General features: G+C 43.2%; 1 protein-coding gene across 1 annotated transcript in view; it reads right to left on the bottom strand.

The window, feature by feature from the left end:
- stx17 (syntaxin 17) overlaps nucleotides 1-3,325 on the bottom strand; it is a 300,626-nt gene extending 297,301 nt beyond the window's left edge. Inside the window, exon 1 of the mRNA XM_084027645.1 lies at nucleotides 3,321-3,325. The gene's annotated coding sequence lies outside the window, so the exon portion shown is untranslated. The remainder of the gene's footprint in view (nucleotides 1-3,320) is intronic.
- Nucleotides 3,326-12,697: the final 9,372 nt, after the last annotated feature.

The following is a 12,697-nucleotide window of genomic DNA, read 5'->3' on the forward strand; positions in this document are numbered from 1 at the left end:
TTGGAGGATAACTATACCCTGACAGACCTGTGCTTGGCTAATTCTAGCATGAAGGAAGCCTGCTAACAATACCCTCACTTTGGCCTACGCTTTGATTAGGCCTCTCAACATTTGATCTCAGATTGGTTCATTGGCCATCGCTGATAGTTTCAATGGTTTTTTAAAGGTTCTGGGATGTTAAAATGGCACTTGTTTAAAACACATGTCTGTGTCTTGCAGCCAAATAAGAAAAGTCATTTAACAGAGCTTTTAATAACCATAAGAGACATAACATAACATACACTCAATACAGCAATCAGATTGGAGAACTTTGCAATAAGATGTGCAACAACCCAAAATGATACCAAGCATTCAGTATGCTTTCAGTAGAAAACCAACTCAAAGTTTGATGCATAGTTGAAGTTGGAACCATGTCAACTTTATATGTAATGCATTATTCAACTACCGTATGAGTGCACTTCCAAACCATAGAGCGTGCATTCTTAAACCACAGAAAAAAGCATGCACTTTAGCTGGATGGTCTGATCACAGTTTAACTGTTACAGTCCAATAGATACCTGAGGCCAAGGCCTGATTATTCTGCAGTAGGCCCCATTTAGCCCTGCTGGGCCGACCATGGGCTAACTCTACGAGTGACATACCAACAGACAGGCTAAGTCTCATCAACCCCAACACACAGATAGTTTAACCTTTGACCTACGTGGCCAATACCAGTGTTGCTGAACCCAGTTCTCTGCAGCTCGGAAACCTTTTTTACAGATTCATGGAGCTTCCTGAGAGACAGACTGACGACACACAGATCTGCACAAAACATGACATGCTCGGTTATATGCCATACGTATCATTGGAACCTTCATAGACACACAAGCGTGCATGCCCACACACACAAGCACAGGGTGTCTGCTGATCAGCTGTTGTGAGAGATGCATGGGGAGAGTCCGTCTATGTTGAAGCTTCCAACGATTGAAAAGAAACGGGTTTAATATTCAGATGTGAATCTCTGACAAAGGAAGTTTTGATAATTGCAGTGCTTCCTCAGGCATAAGACTAGTCGACGTGATTAATATCCAACACCATTTAGGGTTTTAGGGACAAAGGGAGAGTCTGTGCTGGTACACGGAGCCATTTCTAATGCATTTACATCTCAGAGACAAAGTTATGGGACCTGTATGACATCAAAGGCAGTCAGCTCTGTTCTGGAGTCAAATGGGCAACATTTTGTAATGAAGTCTTGTGTTGCAGGAGAGTCTTTCAGAAAGAAGCTTCCCCCCAAAGGTATCTCAATAGTCCGTAAGAAAGAGGCTTTTTGTTGTTGTTGACTGAAGCAATCAGTATGTGAGTCAGCACATTAGAGGTCTTATCTCTCCTTGATGTGTGAACTACACCTGAGCTGCAATTACTTGAATTGTATCAGACGATTAGTCATAGAGCTTCAACTTGTTCGGTATGAAGTTTTGTCTTTATCTTTCTATCCGTGACTTCAAAGCCAAAATACTCGTAACAAGTGGAGTTAAAACACACGTTCCACACAAATCCAAATTAAAAGCACAAAGTTTGACCACATATGCAAAGAAAACAAAAGTATTACCTTCATATTTCCTTACACATATCAGAGACACCGATCCCTGGTAGAGAAATAAATAAGAATATGCTATTATTTTAACCATCAACTCTTATTTCTCATTTCCATCTGTATAAGAACACAAAAAGTAATAAAAGTAATAATAATAATTTCTTCTAATGTCGCTAAACAACCCACTGAGAGGTTCTCTGTCTCCGTTTACTTACCACTAATTGTACCATTCTGTATTAACTCTTTGCAACTTTGCACTGCAGTCCAAGCATCTTAAAGGTATTTGGCTGAAGCTGTTGTTGGGGGGCTGTTAGTGGTTTGGAGAAGCTGAAAAGCTGAGTGTGCGTGTCTCTCTGACTGTCTGTCTCTGGGCGAGCTCCACGTCTGTTCTCTCTAAGCACTTCCATTCTAGTCATCTCCACCTTAAAGAAAGTAGCACAATGAAACTAACTAGAATTCAGGTAGAGAAGAATTAAAAACCTTGTACTAGCTTGACCTCTCTTCTTTTTTTGTATTTCCAAGTTGAAGAATGATGATAACCTAAATAATCATTTATTGCAAGAGGGTTTGTAAAGAATCCTTTGGATTGAGACATTTTTACTGCTGTATAGCGATATCTAACACACCTTATCTCAAGAGGTTTGGCTCTCTGTTGCAGAGAGAAGATCTCCTGGGGTGTTTTTTTGAGCCAGATTCAGACAATGTAAGCACAATGAACACAAAGCATTTTGTGGCACTTCATAATAAAGAATAATCTTAACCAACTGGGGCAGTTTGTTGTAGTTCTGTGTCTCGTCTTGTTTTAAGAATGTCCTGAGTGAATCATCAGTGAATACACACAACATGGAAAACAGGAGCAGGATTGGTCTGTAGCTGCTGGGCTGCACTTAAGAGCACGCCGTTGTTTTATTCATCCCTTTTAAACTCTTTGGACCCCCATCATTTATCTGCTGTTTAAGTAGCTTCTAGAGCAATTCATGCAAATACAGGACGTTTACCTTTAAGTCAGAGGAGTGTTCATTTGCATAGAATAACACCCAACTCTGCACTCCACGGCCCATACTTTGTATTAGCTTTGTCAATATTGTATGTTTAAAGAGGGACTGGGCTAACACTGGTGCACAGTGTGCTCATTAGCACTCTTTAGGCTGGAAGCTATCTACCATTAATGGGCTGCCTGGATGGCTAAATGCAGCAGCCTGCTCGTTCCATATTTGGACATTTAGCAGTTAAGTAGGGTGTCACTTTAACCCTTTTTGTTTCAAGTCAAAGTGTTTCTCTATAACCTTAATTATGGATCATTCAAAGTTAAAGTTTAGGGGGAAAATATTCTTTTTATTAACATCTCATCTTGACTAAGGCTATTTGTTACATCATCTATATAAACTATCACTGCAATTCAACTGCTGCTCAGTACAAACACTAAGAATATATTTTACTACACACACCTACACACACACACACACACACACTACACGACACACATACAGAGGTGGATTTAGCAAATAAGGGGATGATAACAGAAATAACTAGGAAAAGTTTTTCTTCATTGCACTAATTTGTGTCGGCACAAATCCCACTGTTTCACTTTTTAAGGGCCTGCTTTCTGCAGAAGCATAATGCAACAGAAAGACGGAACCTGAAATATACTGAAGGAGGATTGCAGAACTTATTTTTTACCCTCTACACCAATGATAAAGACATGGAAACACAACGCCCTTGCAGCATGGGAAACTGACCAACTAACCTTTATCCTGCCGTGACTTTGAATTAAAGGTGACCCGGGCCGGCTCCGTTTCAGCTGGACCTCACCTCAAAGCAACAACTTTTACTGTAATTGGCAATTTTGGAAAGCCTCACAGCAGAAGCTTTATTTGTAGTTATTGAGCACAAAACAACTCTCTCGTTTGTTGCCATCAAGGAAACTAGTTGATCATCTTATTCTGAAATGAGTTTGTATGATCACCTGTTACATCACATCATACATGGCCCATCCTTCAGTGGAGTTACAGTCCAACCTTGCTGTTAGCTTGTGCTCAGACAGTCAAAATCCATTGTTGCTATGCCAACACTTGTGGTATCCAAGGCAATAAACTATCTACGGTATCTTTAGTAGTAAACTATCTGAACTGCCTCAACTAAGACACAATGCAGCACTCCGCAGCTTTATGAAGTACAGTATATTTCCCTAACCAGAAAATAGGTTTCACAGCAGTTGCAAAAAGACAGAAATGTGGCTGCCCACGTCTATGAATCACCTTCTCCTCCCTCCTGTCTTCAAACTTGTCCTTTTCTCCTCCCTCTGTTTTCCCTCTCATCTTTTTCCCTCTGTTCCACCTCTCCTCACACCTGGGTTTCTCTCACCTCCTGTCTCCCCCCCATCTCCATCACCTGCCTGCTTCTTGCTCCCACCGGTCTTCCTTCCTCCTGCCTGATCTCCTCCACCCCTCTCCCTACAACCATCTCTTCTTTCTCTCTCCTGCCAAGTCAAACCAGGCCATCAGCCCTTTGAGGACCTGAAAGTCATTTAACTCCTGGTAGATAATAAGTCTTAGAATATAGCTCCTCTCAGATAATAAGCTTTATCACTTGATTGCTCTGCACGCTCCCTACTGTCTTTAGATTCATGTCCAGGGACCTAGTCAGGCGAATCACACTATTTCCTTCCTGGCAAGTCAAATTAACAGTGTGCGTGTGCGTGTGACAGTGTGTGTGTGTGTATCAACGACTACTCATTACAGGGAATGAGAGATTGCTGAGGGTGCAAAATAAAACCTAACCAGCCCAAAGGTTAGCTACCGGGAGTGAATGTGTCCGGTGGAAACAGTTCAACAGTTGAGATTTAATGGCCCACAACTGTGACATAAAGCTCTTTATTTAACCTCATGCTGACTTTAATTTTGATCTGCTTTGATAGTCCCTGAGAAACCTCCGTCCCTTCACCTGTCCTCCGTCCTAATCTGCTCTTTTACTTTCACTTTGACCTCCTCTCTCCTCTGCTCCACTTCCTCCTCTCATATCTCCTCTATTCTGGCCTCGCCACTGAACTCCTATCTGAACGGAAACCACTCCATTATTTGACTTAATCATCATAGCACCTGTTGATGGTGCAAGGAAGGAAATACAAGAAAGTAGACAGGAAGTGGAAGAGGAAAAGTTCGGAAGGATGATAAAACGATGTCACAACCCGTGACGGCATTGGTGACAACTTTACAGTTGACAAGTTAGCTCATATGGTTGATTGTTAATGTGATTTAATGTGCTGAGAAAGTTTAAGAGAGTGGGAGACTGCAGGGGAGCTTGTAAGGAGATAAAAGACCAGTTATGTAAGTAGTGCAAGCATGCCGCTGTAAGTAAAAGCTTGTTTTGATTTGCTGACGCAGGTGTACAGAGACTTATAGTGAGTTGTAAATAAGACATAAACAAACATGTTTTATGACAAAAATCACCCAATATTGTAAATCCTCCTGAGTGAAAGACAGCAACTCTGTGACTGAACCGCCTCATTTAAGCTAAGCTGGTCGTCCCCAGAGACGCCGAGGATCACGTCAGGTGTCAGAGAGCACATATTTAACAATGTGGTGTCATGACTAATAATGATGACCTCAGATTTGTCTGTGATCAGCTGTGGGAAATGTTTTGCAGGTTGAGAAAGCAGAAATTTAATGAGCACATCAGTCATCCTCTCTCTCATTCTTCCCATTCCCTCGCCTCTCATTGTGTCTCCTCTCATTCATGTCACTCCTCCTCCACCCAACCTCTGTAATATCAGGCAGAGCAGTAATAAATCCAGCTTCCTCTGGGTTCCATGATGTCATCTGTCAAAGCAGGCATCATTATGTGCTTTATGAACTATGTCATGCCATGCTGTGCTGGGATAACGCATATCAATTTAGACAAAGTCCAACTGAAATTAAATTGCATTTTTTCTTGTCTGCTTCAGCAAACATTTCGGCTCTGTGAACCACTTGTCCTGTGTTCTCCTTTGAGGAAATCATAAGAAATCAAAAGGGAGACATCTACATTTTATAATTTTTTCAGTGTCATGATGGCGCCGCCTAGTTTGTGTGACTTTGACAGACTACCGGAGCACTCATAATTATAAAACTACAGTGAATCATCACCAGAATCTGCAGCTCCACTCAGCTTTACAGACTGAAGGTGAATAGCAGCTCATTGTTTAGCTGCCCGTCCCACAACTTCAGTAGTTCACTCTCACCGCATCCTTCTTCTGCCACAGCTGGAAGCAGTTTTCAGTGTAAATATGTTGTTATTATTTAAACAATGAATACATTTTTATTACAATAACATGGTTAAATAATCAAACAATCAAATTTAAAGGTCCATCCATCCATTTCTACTGCTTATCCTGTATTCAGGGTCGCGGGGGGGCTGGAGCCAATCCCAGCTGTCATTGGGTGAAGGCAGGGTATTCACACCTACAGGCAATTTAGAGTCATCAATGAACCTATCCCCATCCTGCATGTCTTTGGACTGTGGGAGGAAGCCGGAGAACCCGGAGAGAACCCACTTACACAGGGAGAACATGCAAACTCCACACAGAAGGAACCCGGGCCGACCCGGGAATCGTCATTCTGATGTCAGAAAACGGGACCCTCTCGCTGTGAGGCAACAGTGCTACCCACTACACCACCGTGCAGCCCCCAGCGTTTAATGTCTATTGTAAATAGTAGTGACATAGATACCAAATCCAGCTATTTGAGTCAGTGTCGGACAGATATCCAATATGGGTATTGTAGCATCCCTACTCATCAGTGTAAATACCACGGAGTCAAGGGAAGGGAAGCGTATTCACATTAATATTTGCAGATACAGACATATCTCCCAGAGTGACTCCTAATCAAAAAAGGGATACGGTCGATTGTACAGTCAGGGTACAATCCCTTGTGGACATGGGTAAATAAATGCATCTACTGGACATATTTAACTTGGATCCAATATCTGCTGTCACACAGTGAATGTTAATATTGTTATAATATAATGATAATAAATCTCTATCAGTGGAGCCACATCTTCAGCTCCAACTCCAGATGTGCTTGATGCTGAAAGAAAAGCAGTGTGGGACAGGGCTGCGAATGTTCTCACCATACCCAAGGCTATTTGTAGAGATGGCAGCTGTCATCAGAAACATCAACGGGCTGAAGACAAACGCTGTTCACAACTTTGGTGGGTGGAAGTGTGGAATGAGGGGGAGGGATGCTGAGCCACGGGATTTAACACCAAGATTTCTCAGTGGTTTTTGGATCACAAGTGGCTACCTTCTCAATTAACGGCATCATTACGAAATGAAATGTACAAAAATGCATTTATCCTGTTCACCCTACTCAATGCACATATGCATGTACAAGATATGATATTGATCTGCACAATCACAAGAGGGAAATTGGAGAACAATACCATAATTTCTTTTTTTGCTCTCTTTCTCATGCAGTTGTAAACAGACACGTTTTTTTCCCCAGACATCTAATGTGCTGGTAGATTTACACATGTCTTACACCTGATGTCAGAAAACAATAACATTCATATTCCCAGAAGAGCATTCGCAGGACAAAATAGCATCGTTGCTGCAAAGAAACCTCACAGCCTTAAATCACTTCCTCTGGATGAGAGACATGGAAAAGATGTCAAAGCTGACACATACAGTATATAAGTGTCACCTTAAAAACAGCAGCCATATGTAGCTCGTGTAGCAGCAGACCTTCTATAGAGCTGTTAAACTGGTTTCAGCTCAATCTGTTCCAAGAGACAAGACGGCGCTGCATCCAGATAGACCGACGCGTATGAGAGCATGGGTGAGAATACCTTAATTGCTGTGCTGGTGTCGATGCTGCATGCATGCATCCGTGTGTGTTCATCAATGTTCGGCTGAAGGAGGAAGACTCATAGTCAATAAAGTAAGACCACATCATTTGTCTTACAAATTATTTTGTTATTCATTAAACACTATGTGTTGTTTTGGTGACGGTCATACAGATAAGACTAGGACACACACACACACACACACACACACACACACACACACACACACACACACACACACACACACACACACACACACATTGTGTTCCAAGTTGTGTTAACTGTAGCTCCTAATTTGATACTTCCGTGGTGCACTGCAGGCAGCAGATTTGAAGCGTCAGCAGCAGCGCTACCTGCGCTTACAGTGACAGGACACGTTGAAATGTTTTATTTATTTAGTGGCCAGTTGTCAAATTCCCTTCTTTCTTTTGCAGAAACCTAGAAACAAACAAAAAGCCCCACAGTCTGCGATGTTCCAAAGCAAACACGCTCAGAGCAGATGAATTCAAGCTGATTGCACCACTTGATGCTACATGTGCACACTGAAGACAGATGGCCCATTGAAGCGGCTCTTGTCTCATTCAGTTTGTAAGGATGCTTCTGTTTGGACTCAAATGATGATGCTAATAACTGCTTTTAAATAATCTGCTGGTGGGAAGCAGAAAGGCATGGCGAGGGCCTTCCTGCTTCTCCTTCATATTATGAGTAGCTCCATAGCAACACAATGATGGGGCCACCAAAACTACCATTACACCTGTTACTTCTTAATGGTAATCATCACTTTTACTGTACCTCCGCCAAAATAAGAGCTCCGAACGTCACCCGTTTAAAAGTATGACTGTAAGCAGGGCAACAACAACATACAACTGACACTAGGTGAACCGGTAATGACCAATAATATAACTTTGTACAATCTGACCACTTAAATCAAATGGTGACACAGTTAGAGTTGGTGAAAAAGGCTCACACTCTTTGAAGGAATCTGAGCATTAATGAGGCGACTTTGCTCAGAGAACTGCGTCTCTTTAACACACAAACATGAGCAGTGAATGTTAGTAGAGTCAACAATACCAAAACACATAAGGAGGAGGTTAGCGGTGGACTGTGTTGGCGTGCAGCAGAGGGCTAGTGAATACTGTGAGGCTGCATGTACACCTGTAAGAGGAGGATTGGATGTTGGTCTGCTGGAAGCCAAACGGCTGGCGGGCGAGCCGCATGGTGTTGAAACACGAATGCCAACCAGCATGTTGTTTCAGCCTAAACTAACACAACGCTCCATTAAAGAAGAGACAATTACAACTACATAGTGTTAACACTTAGTAAGTTTTGCTTGAGTCATGGAGGTCGTTGCATTACGCACATACGCACACACAAACACGGAAAATAACAAATTATTCATCGTGTCTCTCAAAAATTTATGGGCATCTTTATTTGACTTGGACACTGGATGAGAGCACGGGTCTGCCTCTGAGCTCTGTAGCTAAGCAAATACTAGAAAGAGGGAGAGTGGGAGAGAGAGAGGGAGGGAGGGAGAGTCTTAGAGATAGAGAGAGAAGGGAGAGAATTAAAAAGAAAGAGGGGGAAACAGAGAGGTGGGGAAAGGAGAACGGAAGAGAGAAGGTGGGAGGAGAAACGAGGGATAAAAGGAAATGAGACAGACAAAGAGAGAGAGAGCACTTAGGGAGTTGAGCAGAAAGAGAGAGGGAGAGAGAGCGAGCAAAAGAGAGGGGAAGAGAGAGAGGAGGAGGAGGAGGAGGAGAGGATGGAGGGATAGAGGTAGCTCAGGGAGGAGAGGAGGGAGACTTGACCCAGATTGGGAGCCTAACAGCAACAGCAGCAGCAGCTGAGTGAGCCGGTGAATGTTTAATAGCGCCAACCACTTGCATGCTGACACACACATGCATGCACACACACACACACACACACATCCATCCACCCCCACACAGAAGCACACAGACACTGTTGACTGGGACTCTTGTTGCTGAGTTCAGCTCAGGCCTGTTGAATTCCTGTGGCGTTGATGTGATTATCTATGTAACCAAGATTTTAAAGACACGTCCAACCATGCCCTGGGTTTACGGGGGATTCGTACTGAGTATGGCCATGGGAGAAGCCTGCTTTCTGATGGTCCATGTGAAAACCCCCCCATTGGCTGCCATCGCATATTCAGTGAAGAACGCAAATCCACGCCTGCACACACACACACACACACACACACACACACACACACACACACACACACACACACACATCGTAGACTCTCCTGTATTCTTTGGGCAAAGGTTTGGTCCTCTAACATTTGTGAATTCATTCTTAAATGCTTCACTTCTGCCTCCCATCTGTCCTGCAGCAGCCCTTCAACGGATGCTGTTTAATCTTACATCAATACTGCATTGGTGCTGCAACAGCCACTGCAACCTGTGAGCCCAGTCAACAGGCAACCTGCAACTTCAAATGTTGCTGTTCGTATGGAATGACACATTATCCTTTGGGAGACTAATATGCATCAAATAATTTTTGTAATTGTATATGATTCTATTCTATTTGAGTGTCTCGGTAAGCCATGACATTGTGACAGGGAACCAGCATGCACAATAGCAGCACCCTGCAGCAGCTAAATGGAATTCAGCCATCATTAATTTTGATCATTTACACATGTGCTTTCCCGACTGTGTCAAAATGTTTTCTAGGAAAAAAGGGACCATTACGGCATCGTTTCCAGTGAGTAGACACACTACAAAGGTCTGACACAACCTGTGTTGTAGCGACTACAAGAGCTAACAGTTAGCTTTCTATAGTTGCTTATTAGAGAGCAAAACGCATCACCTTAAACACCTGCGGTATTACGGTATCACTGGCTTTCATAATTAAACAACCTAATAACACTGCCCTGGGTTCCTGAATATTTGCAGAATTAAGGTGAATTTAAGGTGGAAAGTGGTGGCCCAGTCTGTCCAAACATAGAAGCAGAAACTTAAAGGTACAATAAAGGTCCCCAGTATCAATGTGAAAACACCTGCTATTCATATTGCATATGGCCCGACCCTGTAGGATCCAGTTATGTGGACTACAGCACTGTAGCTTCCTTTGATCAGCATCACCAGAGCTGTCACAGTTCAGAGTTGAGCAAGGATTGATTTCTTGCCTCTCTGGAGGTCACACGTCACACTTTATGGTATTTACAGCTAAAACTGCAAAGATTGGACTTGAAATGAGTCACCTAGTGTTCCTAGACCAGATAATACAACAAACCTTTAAAAAAAATGTATTTGCCAATTATCAGCACTTTTTAATTGGTCATTTAAAAATAAAGTTTCTGTTCCAAGGTCATGAGCGTTTTTCTTCGCAACAGCTGCAGCATGAAGAATATGGAAAACAGAACGAAAGGATTAGTAGGATAATATGCGGCTACTCCCCAAAACACACATAACCCTCCTTCCCCTGTCTCACAGTCACACACACACACGGGCGTACAGTACGCTGCACTTTGAATGCAGCAATGCTGAATTTCAGCGCTATGCACAACTAAGCAGAAATGGGACTGAAGTGGAAGCGGCGCTGTAGTCGCTTCTCTCCTTTCTTTCTTTTTGTCTTTCTTTCTTTCCGTGTCACCCTGTTTCTTTCTCTTTGGCTCCCTCTCTCTCTGTCTCTGTTTTCCTTGTTTCAGAAGTCAGCATTCTTGTTCATGTTTTCAGCTCCAGTGAGTCACCCTGTGTGTGTGTGTGTGTGTGTGTGTGTGTGTGTGTGTGTGTGTGTGTGTGTGCCAGGCTGCTATTTCAGCACTTTCCAGCGCTATCGATTCAAACCAGCCTGCAGGGGAAAAACCAGGCCCCTTACAGCCACACACACACACACACACGCACACACATAGTACAGACACACAATTGAAAAGACAGATGTACACTCACTCACACAAGCATTATGACACACATATATCACCTTTTACAAGCATACACTTGTACTGTAGTTGGTGATCATGTGTGTTCTATGTTCACACAGTCTACACACGCTTGTGTAGTCAGTATGCATGTATGCATGTACACCGTATGATTGTGGGAATGATGGTGTTTGTGCAGGTTTATAGTGTGACCTTCACTTACAGTGCTATAGACCCAGCAGGGAAGGGAAGAGAGGGGCTACGCACATGCAGTGTGATGACTCAATGTGTCTCAGAGAGAAGGAGAATATGTTAATGTGTGTTGGTTTGCAAGGTTGTGTGTGTGTGTGTGTGTGTGTGTGTGTGTGTGTGGGGTCAGTTTTTCAAACGCTACGTGTCCAAAACAGTTTGAGAGTAACTAGAGTATTTGTGTTTTTGACTGTGGGAGAGAAAACAATACACAAACAGATGTGTGTTTCCAGTGTGGATGTGTTTGGACTCCCAGTCAAGGTCACCCACACACACAAACACACACACACACACACACACACACACACACACACACACACACACACACACACACACACACAGTGGACACCCTCTAATAGTTACCTGTCTGTATTGGGACACATGTGTTGCATATATGCATGTGGCTTTACACACACACACACACACACACTCACCCTCCAGTGCTTGAGTGAAGGATACGCAGCAGGTGTGGGTCAAACCAACAGAGTCACATCACACCTCTCTGCGTGGCGTAATCCTCCGCCGCTGACCTCAGCTGAAAATAGAACCAGGAAGTAGTTATTTCAAGACCTCATTTCCACCCGCACCAGGGGCGGACCACAATTAGCACAACATCTCCGTCTCTCTGACTGCCTCCTACTGGCGCTCCACTACCTGCCTCGCTGTAACTACGTGGGACGCTGTGAAAGAAATGAAATCATTTCTGCCATTCATGCTGTAAAACAAGCTGCATTTTTAAAACGGGATCACTGAAACTGCTAACAGGCTCGCTGCCTGTGAAGCAACAGCATCACACACGATGACGTATCATCATTATCAACTCTCTCACCTTTGTCGAAGAAGTGGATTGCATTTAATGAAAAAAAGACTTCCATGTCCAGCAGACGTCACAGAGGAGACACCGACAGCACAAACCAGGGTTCCTACTGTTATTTTTAAGGGGTCAGTATGCTTCAGACCACTGGCTCTTCCCTCACCTTTCCATGTCATAACTCATTTTTGTCAAATTTTCCAACTTCATGGAGCAATTGTCCAGATTTATGATGTTGAGACAGGATTTTAACTTCTTTCTCTCTCTTTTTTCACTCATAACTACATCTTCCCTCCACAGACCACAGACATACGGGATAAGTGATAAGTGTGAATGTGAACGGTTGTCTGTCTCTGTGTGTCAGCCC

The sequence above is a fragment of the Eutrigla gurnardus genome (assembly GCF_963514095.1).
Source record: "Eutrigla gurnardus genome assembly, chromosome: 14".
NCBI lineage: Eukaryota > Metazoa > Chordata > Actinopteri > Perciformes > Triglidae > Eutrigla > Eutrigla gurnardus.